The sequence below is a fragment of the Eriocheir sinensis genome, chromosome 70 (genome assembly GCF_024679095.1).
Source record: "Eriocheir sinensis breed Jianghai 21 chromosome 70, ASM2467909v1, whole genome shotgun sequence".
NCBI classification, from domain to species: domain Eukaryota; kingdom Metazoa; phylum Arthropoda; class Malacostraca; order Decapoda; family Varunidae; genus Eriocheir; species Eriocheir sinensis.
Window position 1 is genome coordinate 5790875 of NC_066578.1, and position 13970 is coordinate 5804844.

Consider the following 13970-nt stretch of genomic DNA (forward strand, 5'->3'; position numbering starts at 1 on the left):
AGGCAGGAGGAAATATACAGACGAAGGACTTAAGGCTGCTCCAGAGTTCACCAGCGGCAGGGATAAAAGAATGAAGATGCTGATTAACTCTTGCATAAGGGATTTGGATAGAATAGGGATGGGCAAGAGGCTTAACACTCGAGGCGGCCGCAAGAGAAGTGACGGGAGGGAGAAAGCCATTTTTTTTTTATAGTTTGCGCTGGGAGAGGAACATCCCACATCGCAGGAATAACAAGAAACAGGCAAAGGGTAACAGCAACCTTGTATTTGGTGTAAGCGCCGTTCCCATAAAAGAAAACGGGATGGAATGGCCAGAAGAGAGGGTCAACTTCGGAGAGAGAGAGGTGTCTAGATACCCCTCATCCGATTCCATAACGCTCTCCGCACTTCCGTCACAAAGACCATCGCAGCAGCCCGGGTTAAAGTCTCTCCTTACACTCAGCTTCTCCCCTCTACGTCATTATGCAAAGGCTGAATATTTGGGGCTACCGAGGGAATACGAATTGTACATCAAGGGGTGATATTCTTTGGTGTAACTCGCTATAGGAGGAGAGATATGGACGTGAATTTATATAGAAAGTGATAAATTGGTAGACAGATAGCTTGATGGATAGACATAGATAGATAGAGAAAGGGATGACAGGTGAAAGTCGTGTCATATTAGAAGAGATATGGAAGTGAATGATAACAAAGAAAGATAGGGTGATAGATAGATAGCTTGATGGATAGACATAGATAGATAAAGAGATAGTTAAAAGTCGTGTCATATTAGAAGTGATATTGAAGTGAATCATACATAGAAAGATAGGGTGATAGAGTGATAAGATAGATAAATAGATAAAGAAATAGACAGGTAGGTAGATAGATAGATTGATAGATTAAGAGAGAGAAACAATAGATTAAAGTCCTGATGTATCTCGTGTTTATTTATGTATTTGAAGAAAGCAATATTAGCGTCCAAATATACATATAAAAACAAAAACTATATCAAAGTCTCGGAAATACTCAATACAGAAGTCCTCCTTGCCCACAGTATTTAGATTCTCTACTAAACATGGCATAAGCTATATCTAGGTGTCTGCCTCCCTCCCCCCCTCCCCCCCACCCACCCCAATATTGGCTGGTAATGAAGCAGACTCAGGATAATTAGTTCTGGTAATGATGGTGGTGGTGGTGGTGATGGTGGTGGTGAGGGCGATAACAATAGTGGTTTTAGTAGTAGTGGTGGTGATAGTGGTGGTGGTGGTGATGGTGAGGGCGACAACAATAGTGGTTTTAGTAGTAGTGGTGTTGGTAGTGGTGGTGGTTGTAGCTGTGGTTGTGAAGACGTTAACGAAGGGGGGTTTAACAATGATGATGGTGGTGGTGATGGCAGTGATGGTGGTGGTGGTAACAGTGATGGTGGTGGTGATAACAGTGATGGTGGTGGTGATAACATTTGTGGTGGTGGTTACGGTGATGAAGACGGTAATAAAATAGGTTTCGAGTGAAGGAAACGCAGGGAATAGTGGTTTTAACGATGGTGGTAGTGGTGGTGATGGTGGTGATGATATGAGATGTGGTGGTGATTAAGGAGATACCAATAGTTATAGTGGTAGTGATGGTTGTTATAATAATAGTTCTGATAATCATGACCCCGGTAACGTTAGTGAGTTTAGCAATGGTGGTGGCGATGGTGGTGGTTGGTGGTGGTTACTATTGGTTATAAAGACAATACCAATAATGATTCCAGTAATGGTGGTAGTGGTGATGACAATATGGTTCTGATGGTGATTATGGTGGAGGCGGTAACATTAGTACTTTTGACAGTGTTGTTGGTGGTGGGAATGATAGTAATGGATGTGTTGAAGGCAGTGCCGATAGTGATTCTAGTGATGTTGGTAGAAATGGTAATGAATTCGGTAGTTATAAAAATTGGTTCGGGGTGATGGAAACGCCCGGAAGACGACGTGACCTTATCCAGCGGGGAGAGTGAGGATTGTCGGCAGCCCAGAACGAGGGGAAGGGAGGTACACAGCTGCCAGACGGCCCAGCTGATTAAAGCCAAAGAGTGTAATCAGTCACGGGAGATGAAGCAAATCCTGATTCCATCCACGGCTCGGCGCCTCAGCATCCGCGCCCCCGCATCCAACACAAAGATTTGGCGGAAATGGAAAGGAAAACGGAGAAGGAGAAAGAGAAGGAGAAGACGTTTGAAAGAGAACTAATTTACATACAGATGAAGTTGGTAAAGAATCATGAAAATAAAACCCAGTTGTTCAAAGGTCAACTAAAACTGATGTTAAACCTTCCACTGCGCCTGGTACCAAGAGTGTGGAAACAAGAGGAGTTAACGATGAAGCGAAAGAAATGCGAGATAAAACTGTTAACCCAGTCTCTTGGTAAGCCTCCACAGCGGAACAAGGAATGCGTCTGGTGCTGTACGGAGGTAAGGGATCGCCTGCCACATCTTGCTTTCCGCCAGATTATCGTACTCAGAGAATCGTATTTTTCAATTTCTGACCAACAACTCCTGCAAAAAGAAAGGAACCCGCGAATAACTAACCATTTCAACGACAGCTATAAATGAAGCTAGCTATTGCAGTGGACGATACAGTTTTAGGGGTGGAAATCGGTAACTGTAATAGGCTGAGTACGAGAATCTGGCGACACCACTGCAGACGCCGGACAGCTCCAGCGAAAAGGTGAAAATATAGATATGGGAGAAAGAACCTGTCAACCCAGCCTCTTGGTAAGCCTCCCTTAGGACAGTGAATGTGTTTAGTGTTTTAGTGAGGTAGGATATTGCTTGCCATCTATTGCTTTCAGCCGCTGGACAGTTCTCGCGAAAGGAAATCAGAGAGGGTAAGTCCTCCCTGCCGGTGACACAAGAGAAGAAAGTCAAGCTCTGTTCCAACAACCATACAGAGAAAACTGGACACATTTGAAGACCACATTGACAAAGAAGAAGTGAAATGGGTTCTGTGTGAGCTCTGGAAAAAAAGGAGAAGCAGCGGACCACAAACACACAAGCATAGACAAGAGGAAGCAGAGGAGAGGCCGTTGCAAAGGCTACCTCCCCGACCTTCAACTGGACTGATACACGGCCTCGTCCTTGTCAAGACCTCCAGTGCGCCTTCTCGTGTATCCTTTGGTAATTGGCACCTTGCGATCCCAGGTTAGATCTCAGGACTATCTCGGAGCGTGTTGGAGCCCCAGACGTATTGGGTGCATGGCCGACCGACTTGTGGTCACGCTCTGCCACTTCACCGATCCACCCAGGAGAGGGACAACTTAGAATAGAAAACAGGGTGGGTGGAGCTCTTTTCTCTCTCTCTCTCTCTCTCTCTCTCTCTCTCTCTCTCTCTCTCTCCACCATCTCGTCACCTCCCCTACAATACCTCAAATCTCTTTTTACCTTCCTCCTCACCCCTTCTCCCCCTCCTCACCACTTCTCCATTTCTACCTTTCCAAAACACACATTTTTCTACCTCTTCTACTCCCCTCTTCCCCTCTTATCTACTCCACTTCCATTACAAGTAAACCACATCACCCTTACACTCCCTTCCCACTCCTCTAAATACTTCATCACTCCTTCACTTTTCCCTCCCTGTTTCACCCACACTCCCTTTCCATTCACCCTTCCATCAACATTCCACTCCTTTATACCCTCTCCATCCCACACAGACACACAGGGCAGTCTTTCTCTACCTTTAACATCTTGAATAAGGAACCTGTGGCCGCGTGCTGGTCCGTGGCGCCCGGCGAGGAAGCGCTTCGGGTCAGGCGGCGAAACAAGATAGCGGAGAAAACACGGTGCTTGCTTGAGGCCTGTAGGACAGCGCGCAGCGGGACTCACCTCGGCCCTCAATGCTTCCCTCGCTACCCCTACCTCGCCTCGTCCTCCCCGATGACTCTCTCCTCAGGCTAATCCATCTCCGCGTATTGGCAAACGTGCGTGATGTACTGCCTCGCCATAGTGCAGAATGGGGCGCCTTGCAGTGGTTATACTCGTAGTGATGGATGCGTGTTTGGTCCCCGCATGAAGAGGGTTCCAACGCAAGACGAAACTATGCGTCGGAGGCTCCTTTCCCGCGGTGTTGGAACGCGGCGAGTCTCTGGAAAGGAAATGTTGGAAGTCTGAATGTTAAGTTTTTGTTGTGAATGTTATGAAGAATGATTTGATTTATATGCAGAGGAGGAGGAGGATGTCGTATAGAGGGTGTGGGCGGGGCGTTACGGGAGTCAGGTTAACACTTGTTGCCGAGAGAGAGAGAGAGAGAGAGAGAGAGAGAGAGAGAGAGAGAGAGAGAGAGAGGGTGTGTACATATAGCCACCTAAGCAACACATTAGCCAGTCTACCACGTTCACAATATCTTCTCATATCAACTTCTCCCATCGAGCGGTGTTAGCTTTGGCGGCGAGACGGACAAGTCACGCACAAGTACTTATTACATTAGAGCGAAAAGCATAACCGTAACCAGTGCTGGGAGTCGTGAGGGGGCAATAGTGAAGCGTGTGTTCGGGACGCTTCGGACTCGGGTTCATAGATTCGCTTTACACATTGCGGGCCTAAAATGAATGATAAAGGAAACACGCATCACTCAGCCGTCACTACTTGGTATCTACATAAGGACTAAGGTATCAGGTTCATAGCGTGAAGGCCCAGTAGCCCACCGATGCCTAATAAGCGTAGGACCAAAGTCGAACCTTGCCTTGCTTCGGGTGCTCAGGACGGGGCTCGCTAACAAGGATTTCTCAGTGGCAATCACGTGTCAGGATTGAGTGGCGTGATCGTGTCAGCCAATGGGGGCAAAGTACCTCACCCCCAACACCTGCCATCTTCTGTACCCCTTACCGTCTCCCCTCCTTCCCCACTCCTCTCCTCTCCCTCCCATCCACCCCTCCCTGAAGCTGCCAGCGTCTCAGCCCCTCAGGCATTCCCTCCGCGCCGCGTCGGTAAGCGAGTGTGTTTAGCGTTACTGGCGACCTTCACCGGCAATCTTGCGTTATTTGCGTCGCCGTTTGTGTTCATTAGTGACATAGAGACATCGTGAAAGAGTGCATAAGCCTGGCTCTGTGTGTGTGTGTGTGTGTGTGTGTGTGTGTGTGTGTCAAGTAACGATAACTTTTTTGCGTTGCCATTTTGTGTTTTAAGTGCCGCGAAAACACCGCAACAAGTCCCAAGACCTACCCGTGTGTGTGTGCGTTTGTGCGTAACTCTTGGAACGGGGCAGACAGCATGGTCACCCTCATCCACCGGCCCCTCCACCACCACCACCACCGCCTGCTCGTAAGTCTTCATCCACATTGTTACATGAGCCTTCCAGAGTCCCCAGGCCACAAGCGTTACCACGGCGAGAATGGTGATTGTGCAGGAACAGGCTGGGCCATGTGTACTGTGTTGTGTGTGTGTGGAGGGGGGGGGGAGGGGGTTGGATTGGTCTTGATGTGTGTCTTTGTGGGGTTAGTGGTTTAGTGTCTTGTGGGGGGGGTTGTGTGGGGGTGCGTGTTTTGTTGGGGGGGTGAGTGCCTTGGGGGGTTGAGTTTATTGTGGGGGTGTGAGTGTTTTGTTGGGGGGGGTTTGAATGTCGAGTTGGGAGTCAGTGTATTGTGGGGGTGGGGGTGTCTTCTGGGGTGGGGGTGAGTACAGTGTGTGGGGGGTGAGCGTCTTGTTAGGGTGTGAGTGTTTTGTTGGGGGGTTAAGTGTCTAGTTTGGGGTGAGTGTATTGTGGGGGTGGGGGTGTCTTCTTGGGGGGGGGGGGTGAGTATAGTGTGCGGGGGGTTGAGTGTATTGAGGGGGTGTGAGTGTTTTGTTGGGGGGCTAAGTGTCTAGCTTGGGGTGAGTGTATTGCAGGGGTGGGGTGCGTTTATTTATGTGTTTACTGCTGTGTTATTTATTCCTTTATTTTTTTTATTTATTTATTTTTTTTACAGCTAAGGAGACAGTTCAAGGGCGTAAAGAAAAATATGAAAAAAAGCCCGGTACTTACTGCTCCTAAACAGAGGTCAAAGGAGTGTCCAAAAAGAGATGTCAATTTTGGGAGGAGAGGTGTCCTGTTACACTACCATTTTCTTCTTTTTAAGTTGTGGTTGCTTCGTTGTTTATTTATTTTCTTATCAATGTACTATTTTTACATCTGGGGGTAAATATTTGTGTATATATGCATGAATATGTATACGTATTTTTTTCGGGGCAAACCCTAATTTCTACATCCCTCGTGGTGGGGCTACAGAGAAACCTTTGGGCGGGAGCAAGATGGGTGGGAAGGCCGGCACAAGGCCCCGCTATGGGAAAATAGTAAGCGTTCACAAGGAATTCAGTCTGTCGCTGTTATGGCCTAGGTCCCATTTGCCTGATGCCGGGATCCCATTGCGTACTCAGGCGGCAAACGTAAAAGGCCTTATAGATGAAGGAGTTTCCGCTCCAAGAAATCGCAGACCACAGCACCCGCAATAGATACGTGGTTCTCCATCACACCAAAAACAAAGCTACTCAGCAGATGTTACACGGCCACCTTGTTTTTTATGGCCTACCCTTCCCAGCAGTGACACGCGCCTCTACTGTGTGGTCCTGGGCAGCGATGGAGCAACTGGCCAAGGCGGCGGCCAGATCTGCTTTAGAGTAGGGAGTGCAAACAATCTCTGGGTACAATTAAATCGGCTTTTGCAATCTGATTCTGGCAACGCACTATGTTAGGACTGTAGTAAATGAGAATAACAACTTTTATACTAAGAGAACAGATATGTAAGAAGTGGGACGCCAAAGGTCTCATTCTAATTTTACGAGGACGATTGAGGCATGCTTGGTATTGCCTGGCGGATGTGTGTTGAGCTACAAATTTTCTTTGATAGGAAGGAGCTTGAAACTTAACTGCAAAGTATCCAGCAGATAATTTGGAAGAGCTCTTTAGCATCACGAAAGAGTAGTGGGAATCAAACTGAAGAAAGGAAACATTCTCAAAATTACAAAAGTAAGTCTGTCACATTAGTATGAGTTTTTCTAATCATACTCAGAAGTATTATATAAGTTTTCAAACAATTTTTAGATTTTTTATTTTGCTTTCATTTGCCTGTTTGTGTAAGGTGAAGACTCTTCCTTAAAAAAAAAAAAAAATCATAAAATATTGAACCTTTCGTTGGCGCGGAAGCTGTGGGATCTCAATATCACGAACACCAGTTTCTTCAAATGAGTTCAAATTCAGACCAGCCGGAGAAAAACGTAAGAAATGTCTATTGGCAGCACGGCTTGAAGACGTTGAGGTTTAGGAGACTCGGCGTTGTAATAGAAATCTTACTAAAACGTTCCCCGCCCTTGGGAGCAGAGTTACGTGTGTTTGGGCCGGGTTAGGGTTCCCAGCAGCCCCGGGAAGACGCCTGCCACTTACCATAACACTTTGGAGTTTTTGTCTCGGCGGTGCATTTCCAGGCCAGGATTCATTCCGCCCTTCCCGTCCTTAGTCGTGCCTGCGTGGTTTCCTTTGTTCTCTTTGTCTCTTCATTTGCATGTTTCCTGCATTCCCTATCTCCCTTCCTCTTGATGCTCGTTTTTTTACTCTTCGGTTCCTCCTCCTTCTTCGTGTATTTTCCTATATCTCTCCGTTCCTCCTCCTTCCCTTCCGCCCGCCTCTCCTGCCTGCTCCTCCTCGCTGCCTCCTCGCTGCCTCCGCCTCGAGTAGTCTTCGGCCCGGTACATAAAGGCAAGTTTACGAGCACTTGAGGCGCCGCCGACACCATCGCGGCCCACTACTGGCCTGCGTGTGTGTGTGTGTGTGTGTGTGTGTGTGTGTGTGTCTGTCTGTCTGTCTGTCTGTCTGTCTGTCTGTGTGTGTGTGTGTGTGTGTGTGTGTGTGTGTGTGTGTGTGTGTGTGTGTGTGTTTACCGCGGTCTGATCACGTGCAAGACTCGAGATCACCAGCCAATACTCTCTAGGATTTGTGTTGCTTTCTTTCCATTCCATTCTTTTCATATGATTTCCCTTCGTTAGAGTGCAAACTTTAACTTTAACTCCGACTTCTAACTCAGGTATTTTCCTTGCTTTCTCATTACCAAACTGTGCACGATGAAATTTCGAGCATGGAACACACAATTTCATGTCTTTCATCCGTATTTCTTTTATTTATTCAACGCCGCGAGAGGAAAAAATGTCTCACGGGCTTAGGAGCTAATTCCCCGGAGATGAACGCGGCCTCAGAGCGTTTTCTTCCATAATAGATAGATAGACGGATCCATTTCTTGGCGGCGCAGATATTATTTCTCTCTCTCTCTCTCTCTCTCTCTCTCTCTCTCTCTCTCTCTCTCTCTCTCTCTCTCTCTCTCTCTCTCTCTCTCTCTCTCTCCACCCCCTTATCCTTAACTTAAGCATTCTTCTTTTTCTGTTGTCAAAGCCACGTTCTTCCTTCCCTCCTCACGCTACATTCGCCACACATGAGTCAACACCGCCGCCTTTATGCTCGCTCTTCATGCACGAGGTAATCAATATCGAGCTTCTTCCCTTACCTGAACTTTTGAAACCAAGGATCATCTCGCCTCCTGGATCTCTAGGCGGCTCCAGGGAAAGAGATTCGTGTTTCGTTGTAAAATTATACTGGCGTTGAAGGTTGATTTCAGCTTTTCGTGTGTAAGTGGCATGAATTGACATTGATAGATAGATAGATAGGTAGATAGATAGATAGATAGATAGATAGATAGATAGATATACAGTTAGATACTTCATTGACCACACATTTTAAGGTTCTACAAAATACGCCTCTACAGCAGACACAGGGATGATACTTGTATATTTTATTGTTGCGTCGTGAAACAAACAAAAAAAATCTATTTCACAAAGTTGTCATTACCATCTTTGTATTCTCAAGAGACAAAGTAATCTGTGTATATTATGAGGGGAATGTTTATCCAGAACAGAAAAAAAAGGTAGATTTATTTTTAAAGAGATAGATTTTATGAGTACAAGCTAGAAATTGATAGCTAGATTGATAGCTAGATAGACAAACAGGCAGAGAGAGAGAGAGAGAGAGAGAGAGAGAGAGAGAGAGAGAGAGAGAGAGAGAGAGAGAGAGAGAGAAGAGAAGAAAAGCGGAGAAAAGGGAAGGGAAGGGGAGAGAAAAAGAGAAAAAAGAGAGAGAGAGAGAGAGAGAGAGAGAGAGAGAGAGAGAGAGAGAGAGAGAGAGAGAGAGAGAGAGAGAGAGAGAGAGAGAAGAGAGAGAGAGAGAAAAAAAAAATCATCATCATCATCGTCATCATTAGTCATCATCAGCTCGTGTAACCTCAATGCAGCACGTAATCCTTCCTCAAATGCCTCTATTCTCTTCTATCCTGCCACTCTAATTTCCAATCTGGATGTAAATGCTCTGTAAACATATCGCCGCCCAGTGAAAGGTCTGCCCTCCTCTCTTTTTAGGTCACTTTTCAGTCACACTTAAGTAACTTTTTTATTTCGCCTGTTGTCATGTTTCTTATATAAGTGTTCTAATCATTGCTGTTACTTTTTTTTTTTTTACATCAAAGGAGGCAGCTCAACGGCACACAAAAAAGGGAAACAATAATATAAAAAAAAAGCCCGCTACTCGCTGCTCCTAAAAAGAATCCAAAGAGGTGGCCGAAAGAGAGGTCAATTTCGGGACCTCTGTTGCATCGTCTACTTTGCTTTATAGGTTTAAACTTCCTCTATTGCATTGTTTATTTTCCATTACTTAATTAAAACTGCCGCTATTGCATTGTCTACTTCGCATTACTCCATTTAAACTGCCTCTATTGCTTCGTCTACTTTTCTTTACTTTGTTTAAACTGCCTCTATTGCATTGTCTATTTTCCATTACTTAATTAAAACTGCCTCTATTGCTTTGTCTATTTTCCATTACTTAATTAAAACTACCTCTATTGCATCTAAAACTTCGCATTACTCCATTTAAACTACCTCTATTGCTTCGTCTACTTCGTCTGGTTTGTTATCGCTTTGCATTTTTATTTACATTGATCCCCTTCATCGAGCTCTCCACCCCTCTTCGGGAACTTAATTTCCTCTCCATGCCTTTGGTCAGCATCCACTGTGATCCATATGTGATGGCGGGGAACGCACTGATTGAAACCCCTTCGCTTCAAGCACAGCGGCAGCGGTCCCACAATATGTTACCTTGTTTTCCGAAAGCGCTCCCGCCCAGTCTTATTTGTCTTTTTAATTTCGGTTATAGTGATGGATTTGTTTATGTCGGTTGTTCTAAGTGTAACTGAAGGATACAAAGAGTGTGCACGAGGTGGCTCCTGAGAATGAGTTAGTCACCAACTCTACTTCTTATCCATAAATCTATTTGGTATCCATTTAAAACTTCCAGTCCTACTTTATTTAAAACTTTCCGTCCTACTTCATTTAAAACTTCCAGTCCTACTTCATTTAAAACTTCCAGTCCTACTTTATTGAAAACTTCCAGTCCTACTTTATTTAAAACTTCCCGTCCTACTTCATTTAAAACTTCCCGTCCTACTTTATTTAAAACTTCCCGTCCTACTTCATTTAAAACTTCCAGTCCTACTTCATTTAAAACTTCCCGTCCTACTTCATTTAAAACTTCCAGTCCTACGTCATTTAAAACTTCCAGCCCTACTTCATTTAAAACTTCCAGTCCTACGTCATTTAAAACTTCCACCCCTACTTCATTTAAAACTTCCAGTCCTACGTCATTTAAAACTTCCAGTCCTACGTCATTTAAAATTTCCTGCCCTACTTCATTTAAAACTTCCACCCCTACTTCATTTAAAACTTCCAGTCCTACTTTATTTAAAACTTCCAGTCCTACTTCATTTAAAACTTCCAGTCCTACTTTATTTAAAACTTCCAATACTACTTCATTTAAAACTTCCAGTCCTACTTTATTTAAAACTTCCAGTCCTACTTCATTTAAAACTTCCAGTCCTACTTTATTTAAAACTTCCAATACTACTTCATTTAAAACTTCCCGTCTTACTATATTTAAAACTTCCAGTACTACTACATTTAAAACTTCCCGTCCTACTTCATTTAAAACTTCCACCCCTACTTCATTTATTACTGCGATTCACTATTTTATTAGTAAAATCAGTTTTAACACTTTTCTTGAGTATAATTTTACCCAATTCTTTTTACCCTCTGCCTCGTGTCATACCGTCTCATTTTCATTATTAATATTTCATCTACATCGCAGTATTAAAATATTAAACCTCATGACCCAATTAAAACTTCAATTAAATCGCCTCGCCGTCTACAGCTTTCCAAAGAATTTAAATTAGTCTTTTAAGGCCTTTCACTGCGGGGTAAGCTTACTTAACCTTGGATCGTTGCCCTTTCTTCTCTATTTGCATTCGCGAAAATATATATCGTCTGCGTATAAAGGTTACACTTATACACGAAGTCTTCCGCGTATTGCCTTGTGATTCTCGGGCGGAGTGGAAAAATGTGGGCCTCTTTTCCAATACCCTACGCCCCTGTCCACCCAGCAGTGAATGGGTACCAGGTATTAATCGGGGGTTGTGTCCCGTCTCCTGGGATCTGTTACCTTCTAGAATTCCTTCCCCCTTCTGTCTCCGGCATATGACCACAGATGTTGCGCCAACTAAACGAAACTTTCCAACTCTATATTACCCTGTGCCATGAATCTATGTTAGGGAACTGTTTCCAGCACACATTAAACTTTTCGTCCCCCGTCGATGCATTAAGTCTGCTTTTATCTCATCATGCACTTAGAGGGTGGAGAGCAAAGGTCAACGAACCTTTAAAGTATCAAACACTGTGTTCCAAACGTCTGCCGCCGATGCCTCAGGGCTGTCTAGCGTCGGTCAGCGTTGCCAGTGAGTCCAGTTAGTCGATGCAGCGCGATAGGAAGGGTCTTACGGCTTCTTGTGTGGCAGTGCGGCGCGTCTGTTTGGATGCTATCACTTGAAGAAGAAGCAATATCTGTGTGTGTGTGTGTGTGTGTGTGTGTGTGTGTGTGTGTGTGTGTGTGTGTGTGTGTGTGTGTCCGTCTTTTGTCTGTCTGTTTATCTTCTTTTCTTTAACTCATTTTCTTTTGGTTGTGTGAAACGTCGACGTAACGGCCTGAATAAATGGCCCAACAAATATATGATAACCTCTACACTTTTTAACATCCCCCAAAATTGTATGTGTGTGTGTGTGTGTGTGTGTGTGTGTGTGTGTGTGTGTGTGTGTGTGTGTGTGTGTGTGTGTGTGTGTGCCCGGCTACTCGAGTGGTCTGGCAGGTCGTTATTTTCGGCCGTCCCTGCTTAAGAATTCCTGCAGGAGGGAAGGAAGGAAGGCAGGCAGGGGAGGCTTGCGTGTAATGACCGCATCACCAAGACTTTGCTTTTTCCCCTCCTTTACTTTCCTCTTTTCCTTTCAATAATTGCCTCTAAAACTGAACACTTGCTTTTTTCCCTTTTCCTTTCCTCTTTTCCCTCTTTTCCTTTCAATTGTCGCATCTAATATTGGGCACGTTACTTTTCCTCTTCCTCTCCTTTCCTCTTTTCCCTCTTTTCCTTTCAATAACTGCCTCTAAGACTGAACGTTTTATTTTTCCTCTTCCTCTCCTTTCCTCTTTTTCCCTTTTCCTCTTTTTCTCTTTATCTTTTCCCCTTTCCCTCTATTTCCCTTTTCCTTTCCTCTTTTCCCTCTTTTCCTTTCAATAACTGCCTCTAAGACTGAACGTTTTATTTTTCCTCTTCCTCTCCTTTCCTCTTTTTCCCTTTTCCTCTTTTTCTCTTTATCTTTTCTCCTTTCCCTCTATTTCCCGTTTCCTTTCCTTTCCTCTTTTCCCTCTTTTCCTTGCAATAATTTCCCCTAAGACTGAACGTTTTATTTTTCCTCTTCCTCTCTCCTTTTTTTTCCCTTTTCCTCTTTTCCCCTTCCTTTCCTCTTTTTCCCCCTCCTTTCCTTTCCTCTTTTCCCTCTTTTCCTTTCAATAGTTGCCTCTAAGACTGAGCACTTTATTTTTCCTCTTCTTCTTTTTTCCCTTTTCCTCTTTTTCCCTTTTCCTCCTTTACCCCTTTCCTCTTTTTCCCCTTTCCTCTTTTTCCTCTTTCCCTTCAATAGACGCCTCTTAGATTGCACACACTATCTTCTCCCCTCCTTTCCTTTCCTCTTTTTCCTCTTTCCCTTCATTAGTCGCCTCTATAATTGAACACTTTAAGGAATATACGTTTCAAAAAGAGGACAAGAAGCTAACAATAATTCTGGTTTTACTGGTGCAAAGTTAACTAAATTTAGATAACAGAAAAGTATTGGAAAGTATGTAGATAAGGGTTAAGTTAGTTAGATCCCATAAGGAAGCTTCTCAATGGCAATAAACGAAGAAAAACGTAGATAGGGAAGTTTTTCAAAGGCAATAAGGGGAGAGAAGCGTAGATAAGGGTTCGTTAGATAGCATTGGGAAGTTTCACCGTGCTTATAAGGGACGAGAAATATTGGACACACAAGACTGTGGTATACGACGCTTGGGTTTCTTACAACTACTATCCGGGAAATTATCACAGCAAAAGACGTCTTGTTGTGTAATAGCTCTGGCTCCTGGAAAATTGCCTCGTAAAATCTAGCAGACGGGGGCGGCGGCGGGGCGGCGGGCGCGGTGGCGTGGTGCGGCGTCTGGGCAGGAGAGTTCGGGTTCCAGGCAGTGCGGCGCCCGAGTGTGGCCCGAGGAAAGGCATTCATGTCAGTCTTATGGTGATACGATAAGATAAACACGATGATAGTGATGGTAATGATGATAATTCTTGCTGGACATGAGGAGAAGGAGGAAAAGGAGGCGAAATAGGAGCAAGGTTCGGATTACGTGGAAAAAAGGAGGAGGAGGAAGTGGAAAAGGATCAGTATTGGAGGATTTGGAGCAGAACGCAACTGTCTTAGGAGAACTTTGACCTCTGGGTAGATTTTAGGGGTGACGAGTATTTTTTTCTTGTAATTTGTGTCTTCTATTGATCTGCAGAGAAGAAGTGGAAAAGGATCAGTATTGGAGGATTTGGAGCAG